Raw genomic sequence first — 12,617 nt, forward strand, 5'->3', positions numbered from 1 at the left:
GTAGCTGAAAACAGAAACTACTCCACGTGATGATTGAACTCACAACCTCGACATAACTCCGCTTTAAAAGCACCCCAACCTGACCAATTGCGCTACTGGAGCGACACAGCACAGTAGCACATTTTCCTTAGTGCACTGAAACAGTGCTTCTTCCCTAGCCTACCAGCTTCAAGACTTTTTTAAATCGATCGAAGATTCATTGGAAAACGTTTGTCGATGGATCAGGTGGGAATCACACCCGGATTCACTGCTTTCAAGGCAGCTTTGTTCATCATTATACCCAGGACTGGCGCCAGGTGAATGATCTGTAGGGGGGCATCTGAAATCCTGAGGGGGGCAGTGATATTTTGGTTTAAACGGAGCCGTTGCAACCATCCAAGTGAATTCTTGCAAGCATGCCACTGATTAGTATTTCATGTCAGAAGATAACAACAAGCAATCTGGTATTTAGCGATGAAGAACAGTTCCACGTTCATCAGAACTCACGTGATTATTTTTGCCTGGAGCATCAACCATATGTGTTCATTTTTGCAACAACATCAACAGTAACGAGGTTCTGAATCATTAAGAAATCATTGTAAAACCAACAGAAAGTACAAACATCTATAACTACAGTCCTAGTTATATAACAATTGTAAGTATAAGGATAAACTACTGCAAGGCAGTGGTCCACCTGAGCAAATAAGGTCGTAATAATGTTGACACCCCAAAACATAGACACTATGTAACGTGCTGTTCCTGGACAGATAGCCCTCCTGCACATCAAACAGTCTGATGTAGCAACTGTGAATTCGGGGTTAGTGTAGTTATCTGACCATTGACAAAGTACAACTATTTTTTTATGGCACAAGTTAAGTAAGTGAAAGTGTTCAAAAACTTTTTATCCAAACCTTTTATCCAAAACTGAGGGGGGTGGGACTGTTCAGTTGAGGGGGCGATTTTGGCATGCCAGTAACATTTTCACAAAACGTTCAAGAGTTACGAAAACACTTACTTTGTGTATAAAGTACATTGTGTACACACTGTAAGTTCAGAACGCGAGAAATACTGCTCAATATGGGATCCTGTCCAAGAATATCAGGGCTGTAAGGGGGTCAGATCTATAGATGTAGTAAACACATTAGTGGAGACAGTGTGTCTGCTCTCTGTGTGAGAGCCAGACAGGAAAAATAATCTGTGGTCTGGGAAGAAGAGACCCTCGTTGGAAGAGCGGCGCTTCTCACAGGAGAGAATGAAAAAAAAAAATATTTTTCAGGGACGCTGATTTTTCTCCTTGGGGGAATTAAAAGCACTTATGGGGAGTGACCTCATGGTGCAATGGTAGTGCATCTGATACCACATCAAAAGGTTGTGTGTTCAAATCATGTTGAGATTGGCTGATGTATGTTCAGGTTCAGCTGGTGCCGAACCCAGAAATTAGACCATGCAGTTTGGTTTTATCTGTACACCACATAGATAATCTAAATGAAATAACAGAGCAGTACAGGACACGCATTCAGGAAATTACACAGCAAGTCATTTTGAACATGACAAGAGAAAAGGCACACTGCACATCCGTGAAACATCACGTCCGACTTTAGAGACAGTTACATCACAGAATGGAAGTTTCTGGCCCCTTTTTCATTACAGGTTCAAACTAACCTGAAAGTTACAGAGTTTTAGGTCACTTTTGTATTAAAAAGTGTCTGAAGCCTGTAAATATAATTTGCCCTTTTTTAAATTGTGGATGAAATCCAATCCCATGTACCAAGACCTTACAGTATATTCATGTTAATTAAAATGACTAACGCTAGCCTGATTTAAAAACACACTGCTGCTGATTTTTTCCGAAGCACAGTTGACCTTTCTGAGCCAATTGATGAAGCTCACCCAGTGAATACTATAGCATAAGGTGGAGGAAAGTGCAACTTTGTAACTATCACAACCACAGGAACAACTGCAAGAAGCAGAATCAATTTCCCATCGAATGGTGTTGTTGTCTGAGGTACACGATGTGAACGTGTGCAGAGAATCCCACAATCTCTTCAAAACTTGGACAAAGTATTTCTGATGGAGCGCTGTGCGCAAAGATTGAATAAGCTTTGCTCCTGCCGATGATTCTGCGTGAAAAAGCACAGCATTCAAGTTTCACAGACAAATGCACCATGCCTACAGAACCAATTTTAAAAACAATTGCGGTACACTACAATTCACACTGACTCAAAAGTGATCACGGCAGATGTTGTTCCCTGCATAATGCTGAAGGGACCAAAGAGCATTGCTGTTGGGAACACAAAATGAGGCTTTTTTATGCCTTGATGTTAAGCTGACAAAGACTATCTTGAAACACCTAGTTCAGTCTCTCGACAGACTGTCAAGCAAAGCTTTTACCCATTGAACTCGCAATAGAAGGAAGGTCTTAACCCACCAACACTTAGCTGCGGCAAGATTCAAACCTAACCCAGCGAAGAAAATGGAGCACAAACCCAGCACTTAGACCACCCAGCCACACTCCCAACACCTTACTCTTTTGGAGAACGTCGGGTGGGTTCAGCTCTTGTTGTGCGACGCGTGGAAATGACTGCATCTTCGTTTTCCGAGATGTTTACTATCACATCTTTGTCAGCTCTGAATATAGTGCTTCTTTGGAGCAGGCTTCAGACCTTTTATTTTATTTATAAAGGAGGGCGCATTCAGAAACATGTAATTCCTGTTTTAGAAATGTTTTGGGCGGTGTGTTTTATGTAACGCACAAACAGTATTCTGATTGTATTCTGTAGACCTCTGTAGCAATCATACTGGATGTGACTGGGATTCTGAAATGTTTCTTGAAAAGGTATCCAGGGCTGCTTGAATCTATAATAAAAAAGTGACCTGAAACTTCCTACCTTCCAATCACTGATGTCGCTCTCCCTATACCTGTACGTGATGTTTTCCAGATGTGCAGTGTGCCTTTACTCCTGTATTAAAAACGACCTCCGTTGTCGGTCAGAGTTGAAGGAGAACTAACTGCACAGAAAAGTATGTAACGATAAAATGTTACTACACTTCAGAATGTCCCTATAAATCCCTGCTCACACACGTCGGTGTGGGGAGCGGGCAGGTAGAGAGCTTTTACAGATGCTCATGATGTTTCTCACGGGGTGTTACCTGCGGTAGTATCTCTCTCTGCGCCTTTGGAAAGAAAAGAGCGGCTCCAGTGCAAGGTAAGGTCAGAACAGCCGGTCTTCTTGTCTTACAAAACAAGAAATTTATATCAACAGGGAAATTGAACAATACAGAAATCAGCGCAGTATAAAATAGGAAGCAATCAAACAAAATGCTCAGCAAAAATCGTAGTTGAGTAAATTGGTGTAAAAAAAAATATTTGTAAGCAAAGGAGAGCCCGCGCTGCGCGTGAAACACATCAATCGTTCAGCATTTCTGAAACGTTTTATTGAATTGACAAAGAAATCCTCTCCTTAAACTTCAAAAAGGATTATTTGTTGAGCCAGCAACGTACAGGTGTTTAAAGTTGTGGATAACATTTGGCAGGTTTGGCGCCGTGGCTTAGCTGGTTAAGACGCCTCACTAAAAACCAGGAGACCCTGGGTGCGAATCCCACCGGTATCTATTCGTAGACAACAGGCCACTCATTGTCAATATTTATGGAGCTTAATTTAAAGACAATGGGAGAAGCATGAGTTACAGCTTTCTGTAGCTGTTTTGTAGAGTTATGGCTACAACGGAGAGTGCGTTGGACTTTTGGGCCTTGATAGAATGAAGTCATTCAAAGGTTGTGGGTTTGAGTCCCACCAAAATCACGGATCATTTTGATTCAACCTTTCGAAATCCTCTAGGGATTGGTGTTGATCAAGTCAAATAAGGGATTTCTTAAGAGTCCACAGTTGAAAATGAACCAGCAGCCACAAGAAAGAAATTAGCACTGGACTGTGATCACATTACTCCTGTCCTGGAGTCCTTGCACTGGCTTCCTGTCAACTTCAAAATCCTCATTCTCACCTATAAGACTCTCGATGGCTTGGCACCTCAATACCTGTCTGGGTTATCGCCCTACTCCCCACCTCATAACCTTCGCTCTTCTAATTGTGATTTCCTATCTGTCCCCCAGTCCATCTACACTCTATGGGTGACAGGGCCTTCTCCTGTTTTGCCCCAAAGCTCTGGATCTTTAACCCCAAGAATATCAGAGAGTCACCTTCTCTAAGCTCCTTCAAATCCAGACTCAGAACCCTCTTATTTAGAAGAGCCTTTAATAAACTATTCTTTACCCCTCTGTTCCTACTGTATTTAATACCACCATCTATTGTCTCCTCTAACTGTGTATTCTCATGCTGCTTATCTTGTGTATTTTTTTAACTTTATTGTTGTCATTCTGTAAAGCTCTTTGAAAAGCCACCTTTAAAGGCGCTATATAATGTAAAGATTATTATTATTATTAATAATGAACAGTGCATTTAACACTGAGCACATGCGGTCCTTCTTTGCAAAGGATTGCAAAGGTTGGGAATTAGCTTTTCACTCGTGTTGTTGAAGACCGTATCCTGGCTTTGTTGCAGGAAATGTCTGGATGCCATCACTGGATCAAGGAGAGGATCAGGGTTTTGGGAAGTCTTTTTGATGCCTGACACTGTGTGTTTCCTGGTTGTAACGGGTGTCATTCTGGACCTAAACAACAGAGAACACCGTTGAAATCGCTGAACTGCCTAGTGGACACTTTGTCGCCTTCTTCTGACCTGTATTTAATGCGATTCTCTGAAAACGTGGCACGTTATACAGATGCAGCCATTCAAAGTGCGCTGTACAGACACGTACCGGAGTAAATTGTCTACGGCGTCGCACATCGTGACGCGCGATGAAGCAAAATACTGCAGTACGTGATTGGTTGACTGACAGGGGCACTCGTGGTCCGTTGGTCGGTTGTAGAAAGATTTACAGTAAATGTCTTTACTGTGCACGTTTAAGTATTGAATATTTATATGGAATTTTACCACTGAAGGGAAATCTTAGTACCTGAGCATAAAAAGAATAGGAGCATACTGTAACGCGTGTGAAGGCCATAAACGATATTAATTTTGGAACTTAAACATACAGTATATGGCTGGTCTCGGTACTTTAAAGAAAACATACACACCAGTGTTCCATTTCTCCCTAAACATTTTAAGCATCGAAGTCTTTAACTAACGTCATACCGGAATCAACAAGCATACTTTTAGAATTTGATTAAAAGGGAATATAATATGGAATCGCGTATCTTAAGAAATTAATAACGATATATTCATGTACCGCAACACAAGAATATTATACGCTGTACATTGTCTGTTGATAATGTTTCTGTAGTGCTTTTTCAGCACTTTGCGTGTGACCTTGCTGGTGGCACTGTGGGTTAGGTTCCTGACTCCTTGTCTGTGATCAAATCCTGCTGGAGCCATGACTTTTTTTTTAACGAACATTTCTTTGAAAAAATGAAACGTTTCCCTGAGTCAGAGATTAAATAAAACCTCACTCGCACCAAACAAATTTATATTTCTAAATATCACAACATGATCGAATTTAAGTCATTTTAATAACAATGAATAGTCACCTAGGCGTTACAATATAAACATTTATATTGATTTAAATCGCGTTTTGAAGGAACCCTTCTTTCGTTGGAAGACAATGAACATATTCTAGCCCTAAATGAATTAATAGCAAACATGGTTTACATAAAAGACATTTTTCCAAGAAAGTTTGGCCTTTGTCACAAATGAAACCACTAAAGACATAAATAAAGAAATCTTAAGATTTTTAAAATACATGACTTTGCTAAAATTTATTTAAAAATAAAAACGATTACAAACGCCAGCAGAGAGAGAGAACAGAGGAGGGATGTTGGGTTTGCATAAGGGGTGGGGCTATGGAAATGAGGTCTATTTGGGAATGTGGAGTTAATGTTCTGGCTGTTTGTGAATTATCGTTGTTGAGTATGGAGTGTTGAGGCAAAATGCAATTTAGCGCTTTCTGGCAAGAGGAAACCCCCAAATTAATAATGTAACATGCTATTGTTTGTGCATGAACATAGTTACTGTATTCTGTTATTTCTTTAGATACGCGATTCTATGTTATTTTTTAATCCCTGGCGGGACTGGGAGTCCATAAGAATCAAGTAATAGGTTTCATTGCGCTTTGACAGATTGTCTTTAAATCAATTGATGATTTAAAGGTTGACAGTAAATGTTTATATTGTAATGCATACTGTACAGCCTCTAAAGATATTAGATATTAAGAGAGAGCATCTGCATTTATAACTTAGTTTTTAAAATTAGTCAAGCAATATGAAGCATCTCTTTTTACTTTAAAGTCCCTTAGTTATAATTGAGCACAGCTTTCTCACCACTTAGATTAGAGAGAGAGAGCGTAAAACCTGGGTGTAACAGCTGTTCCTTTTTCTGATCACTCGCTCTCTGGATACACGTCTCACCTGTCCTGTTCTTTGTTTTCCTAATTTGTTGATTATGCCGGCTGCGATCCACTCCTGCCCTCACACCTAAAGAAGACTATTTTAAATTTCTTTGTGCGGTCCATTGTGCAATTAACCCTTGTATGTGCTGTCCTTAAGGTGATATCACATAAAGGTGATATGTAAAATAATGTTTTTTATTATTGTTATAGAGAAACATGATCAGATTTTCCCCCGTTCAGAAAAAAATATCTAAAGTATACTAGTTTGTCACTAGTATACTTTTAATACAGTCTGTGCTCTTGAGGATACTTGTGATATTTCGAGCTCTGTTGAATGATAAGTTTAAATAATTTTCGTAGTTTCGTATGAAACTCTGTTAAAAGCAAGGGAGGTTTTATGTCCGTTACAGTAAAAGAAAATGCCTGACAAAGTAGGGCTTGGACAGATTCCAAGTGCATTTATGCAATTTACGTTGCATTGTGCTGCTGTAATACAGTTTAAAATAATTAGAAGTCTAAACAGTATCAGCTTTATTTACGGGTGGCAATTTAAAAAAAGTCAAAAACCGCACTCAAAATGCAATTTAGAGCTTTCTGGCAAGAGGAGACACCCAAATTAATAATGTAACATGCCACTGTTTGTGCATGAACAAGGTTATACTGCTATTTCCTTAGATATGCGATGCTTGTCTGTGCTGGCTGTGCCACTTTTAAAGGTGATATATAAAATCAAAGCTTTAACAGACTTTGATTTTAGTCTGAGTTCTTGTGTCTGTCCTATCTGAACCCGAAAGTATTACAATATGTATCTTTATAGCAGGTGGTGTACAGCTTTTTAGTATAGATTACACTTTTCTAAAATGTATTTAAAAAATAAAAACGATTACAATCTAATCTTTCCACATTTGATCCCAAGATCCCAAGAAAAATAAATCTAAACGGGGAGAAAGCTATGCTGAAAATGTATTAAGATACTTAGAAGACAAAAATATCAATTTATGTTGCATTTGTCTGATTGTGAATCAAAAAACACATATTTAAACCCGCGTTTGCGATTTAAATCAAAATGCGATTTAAATCAATCTAAATGTTTATATTGTAACACCTAGGTGACTATTCATTGTTATTAAAATGACTTAAATTCGATCATGTTGTGATATTTAGAAATATAAATTTGTTTGGTGCGAGTGAGGTTTTATTTAATCTCTGACTCAGGAAAACGTTTCATTTTTTCAAACAAATGTTTGTTAAAAAAAAAGTCATGGCTCCAGCAGGATTTGATCACAGACAATGTGATATACAGTAGGAATCAAGAACCTAACCCACTGCACCACCAGCAAGGTCACATGGAGAGTGCTGAAAAAGCACTACAGAAACATTATCAACAATGTACAGCATGAACTATTCTTGTGTTGCGGTACATGAATATAATTATATCGTTATTAATTTCTTTAGATACTCGATTCCATATTATATTCCCTTTTAATCAAATTCTAAAAGTATGCTTGTTGACTCCGGTATGACGTTAGTTAAAGACTTCGATGCTTAAAATGTTTAGGGAGAAATGGAATACTGGTGTGTATGTTTTCTTTAAAGTACCGAGACCAGCCATATACTGTATGTTTAAGTTCCAAAATTAATATTGTTTATGGCCTTCACACACGTTACAGTATGCTCCTATTCTTTTTATGCTCAGGTACTAAGATTTCCCTTCAGTGGTAAAATTCCATATACATATTCAATACTTAAATGGGCACAGTTAAGACATTAAATATACATATACATACTGTATACAGTACAGTTTGCATACGTTAATATGTTTATGTTCCTAAATCAATCTCTTTTATGAGCATGTGAAAGGCATGGTGAATCGATTCTCAAAAATTACTGTACTTTGCACGATTGGAAACCAATGCGTGATTGCGAAATGCTGTGGTGTTACTTTTACAAAGACGGCCAATGAAAAAAAGAATGTGGTCCAGGGCAATACTTTGAGTTTACAGCTTGTCCAAGGTCATTCATTATTAATACTATTAGTAATATCTTCGTTAAAGACTTTGATGGCGACAGCTCAAACATGAGAGGTTGAGCTTTATTAGCTCCACCTTGCGGAAATTCTGGATACTATTATTTTATTGTGGTATTATAGGAGAATTTACGGTAACTCGCGGTAGATTCTCATTTTGAATGGCTGCATCTGTATCTGTTCTACCTTTATGGAGGGTGAGCACACTCATAAGAATCATAGATTCGATCACAAGCATCTAAAAATGAGCATGAGAAAATGACATCACGCTATAAGGCTGAATGGCACAAATTATCCTGTTCCTTCTGCAGCAAATGTGTGTTTTTTGCTTCTTAACACTGAGATAGTTGGAGATATTTGGCAGCAGTGGGATTCCAACTCACACCCCCAAAGAGACTAGAGCTTTAATCCAGCTCTAAATTAAAAACTGGGTGACTTGTAAGGGCTGGTAGGAGATGAAAGGAATAAATGCTTCTTTTTTGGACAAAGTCTTTATCTACTAAAAGAAGGAAAGAAATATTTGATTATTATTTTTTCACCAGTTTTTTTTATCAAATTATTGTAACGCAGTGTCATATTAAGTTATAATATGTACATGAACGTCATGTCTGAGTCGATGATGGCAGCTGAATATCGCTGGAGGACAGTTCATCATGAGTGGGCAAGCCTGCATAATGAGGGAGAAGAGATCGGCTTTTCTGACGTAGTGTCCAGTGACACTAACCTTCTGTCCTACTGTTCTCTGCTAATGTAGAGGGTGAATGTTTATTTAGGTGAATGTAAGGTTTCATTCTTGTAAAATATTTCCGAGCACTTTTTTTGTTGCTGAAAATTAATCTTGTGCATTTGAATGAATTCCGATATTGTCACCTTATTCCATACATTGTTTCATCAGATTAGAACATTTAGAGGAGCTCAATTGCATTTATGAATTGCATAGTGATAGTATTTCTTTCCGTTTAAATACTTCAGTCAAAAATGTCGAGAAGGTGCTCCTGTTTTCACCATTATAAGAACTGTGATGCACCAGTAATATTTACTCTCCTAAAGGTATTGTAATTGTATTGTTCTGTTCTGTTACAATCTTGAGAGACACAAACCTTCTGTTTTACTGCACTACACTTCTCCAGAGGCCAGTTCAGCACACAAGGATCCTCAGTCAAACAAACACTGCAATCGCTTGATAAACGCCATTTCTCATCCTTTCTCTTAGTGTCGGTGCTACTATTGTATGCAAAGGAGGCGACTTGACAATTAAATCTTAAAGAGAGTCTTCATGAAGGTGTGTGTCGGCAAGCTCTCCACTGGCAATTGACTGGGCTTGTGAAGAAACCAATCTCATTCAACAACCATACAAATTGCACAGCTTAAGGCACATGAAGCGAAATCCGTGAGCTGATTGACACAAAACAATGTCACTTCACATTATCTGCAAAGTTGTTTTGCCTGTCTAACCACCTCTTCCTACTTTGCAGTGAGCACATATATTTCAGTTTCTTTCCATGTGGAGATGTATCCACTGCCAAAACTGCTGTCTGATTATTTAAATTATCTGTAAAACTGTTACATGACTTCATCTAATTGTAAATTTATAAGACGGTCTGTGAGAGCTGTGAATCTGACTGAGAAGAGAATAATGATTTTTTATTCTGCCTGAGAATTTTCCTGAGAATTTTTCCTGATAATTTTTCTTCTTTTCCAAGTGGTGTTACATCCCCTTCAGATACTCTACACAGACTGCCAGAGAGAAGAGGAGAGAGAGATGGACAGATAAGAGCACACACAGCAAGAGACACATACGTCTTGATTTACTTTGAAGCAAGTGTTCATTTCTTTTCAGGAACAAGTTGTTTTTGAACTTCAAGAAATTCATACAAATTCTGAAAGATAAAATACAAATCTTGCTTCTCAGGACAGAAGAAATGCTGCAAAAAAATGCCAGTGAATTGTGAAAAGCAATGGGAATGTGTCCCTGTGCAGCTGTTAAACAAAGGGCTGGTGGGTCAAACGCACTCAGGGACGCGCTTCAGATTGTGTTGATGTAAACATAATCTCCGCTAAAAATTGAAGGGATTTCTTCGCAAACCCTCTTGAATGTTGCAGGAAATCTTCGTGTTTTACTCGTGTGCAACTACAAGAAGTAAACAAATAAGTACCTAAGTCAATGTCCAAGAAAACCATCTTCACATGTGGAATTTTTCTTTAACTGGCTGTTGGGAGAATTCATTTATACACCCATTGTATCCTTAGCAAAAATATTTTAAAATTAGAACACAGATTTGTTGGAGAACTTGACAATCCTTGACAATCATTATTAAATGAGCATTATACAAATGTGCGTTGATATTTTTAATATGTACTGTACCTTAATTGTAATATATATATACATAATTGCTTTGATATGAATGTTCATTTGAAGGAATTGAGGAAACTATGAAGGATCGCAGAACAACCAAAGATACAAAGATACATTTGGGCATCTGCTATTGGTAAAGATGAAAGACACTTTCATACACACGAGAGAGAAAAACAGTTTTGATGCACTTCATTAAATTGATGGTGTGCTTATCAATCGTGCATATAGCAGAGGATGGTTTTGAGCCATCGACCTCTGGGTTATGGGCCCAGCACACTCCCGTTGCACCACTCTGCTGACAGCTGTTACAGCGGTTCAACACAACTGCTCTATCTTTGCTTTCTAAAAGTGCGCCCGAGATGAAAAGTCTAAACGGTAAACGCAGACGTCACTTTGAGCACTTGGTCTTTTATAGCACAAATCATCACCCGCTGCTCTACATGGGCGTGTCTTCAATATCGTTGAAAACCAAACCATCTGCTTTCCGAGGCAACTGATTCTTTCGTCGTTAATTCCCAAATCTTCAATGAGAATCAGTGAAACGAAAATCAAACACATGTACACACTCGCGTCCTAACCTGAAAGAAAAATCTACAACCACTTTATCATACTGAAAATGATTCAGGAAGTACAGCAATGTTCTAAAACCAGCGAATGCATCTGCATACATAAAATGTCAATTTTTCAAAAGTAAAATCTTCAGCTTTGAAAGATTACCATCCATATATTTTCGTTTTTCTCTTTTTTTACATAACACGCTTTCGAGAAACAAACTGTCTTTTAATTAAGGCTTCATTAGAAAATGTGTATCTTGGTTTGCCAAGTTAAAATCGGCACATCCCAGTGGGCAAAAGATGTAGAATATACGACTATTAAACGCATACTTTAGACGTGTAAATGTGCTCCGTAACTGGTCTAGAATGAAATTCTAATATACGTATATCGTTATACGTCAATTAGACATCTATGATTATATGTTTATTATACACAAATGGTTGGAGTTCTATTATACGGATAAATTTAGAAGACTATTATACATATATAGTTAAAGGTCTATTATACAACAAAGAAAGATTTTTAGAGGTGTAGAAACTAGTAAATAAAGCCAATGATTTGTTTTAGAAATTTATTCTTAAAATATACAATTATTCACACCTGAAAAATATGTAGTTCAAATTATACATTATATACAATATTGTAATCAACAAATGTCTAACCATCATAAAAAAACACAACTAGTAAACTTCAGTTACAAATTCTAGTAACATGGCAATATATATAGTAATGACAAACACAAACTAATTACATGAACACGCTAATATTTAACTCAAAACCACATTTCGATTCAAATATAAATTTTAAAATTTACAACTTCTTTATTTCCACAAAAATATTATTAATGTAGCACAAACGCTACTTTCTAATAAAGACAGAAAGAAACTGTTTGTTTTGTGTCTCATGGTGATCCTCCTCTCAAGACTAATGAAATGTTTAATATGATCCCTCGAGAAAAAAAAGGAATCAATTTCCGCCTGGAATGATTGATGCCCCATCAAACATTTTGTAATATCCCCGGAAGTTTATACAGTAGAATCCTGGTTCGTGGCTTAAATTCAAGGTAAACAAGACTAAGGAAACGAGTTGGAAACTTGATGTCGAACTGGGATTTAAATCACCCGGAACACTTCACTACATTGGGCAGTATGTGCCAGAAAGCCTACCGCCATCCCTTCGATAGCTCAGTCGCTCGAGTGGAGGAGTGTAGTGGAATCAGCAGGGAGTCCTTAGATCGCTGGTTTGGTTCCGTTTCGAAGG

The sequence above is a fragment of the Lepisosteus oculatus genome, chromosome 14, assembly GCF_040954835.1.
Source record: "Lepisosteus oculatus isolate fLepOcu1 chromosome 14, fLepOcu1.hap2, whole genome shotgun sequence".
Taxonomy (NCBI): domain Eukaryota; kingdom Metazoa; phylum Chordata; class Actinopteri; order Semionotiformes; family Lepisosteidae; genus Lepisosteus; species Lepisosteus oculatus.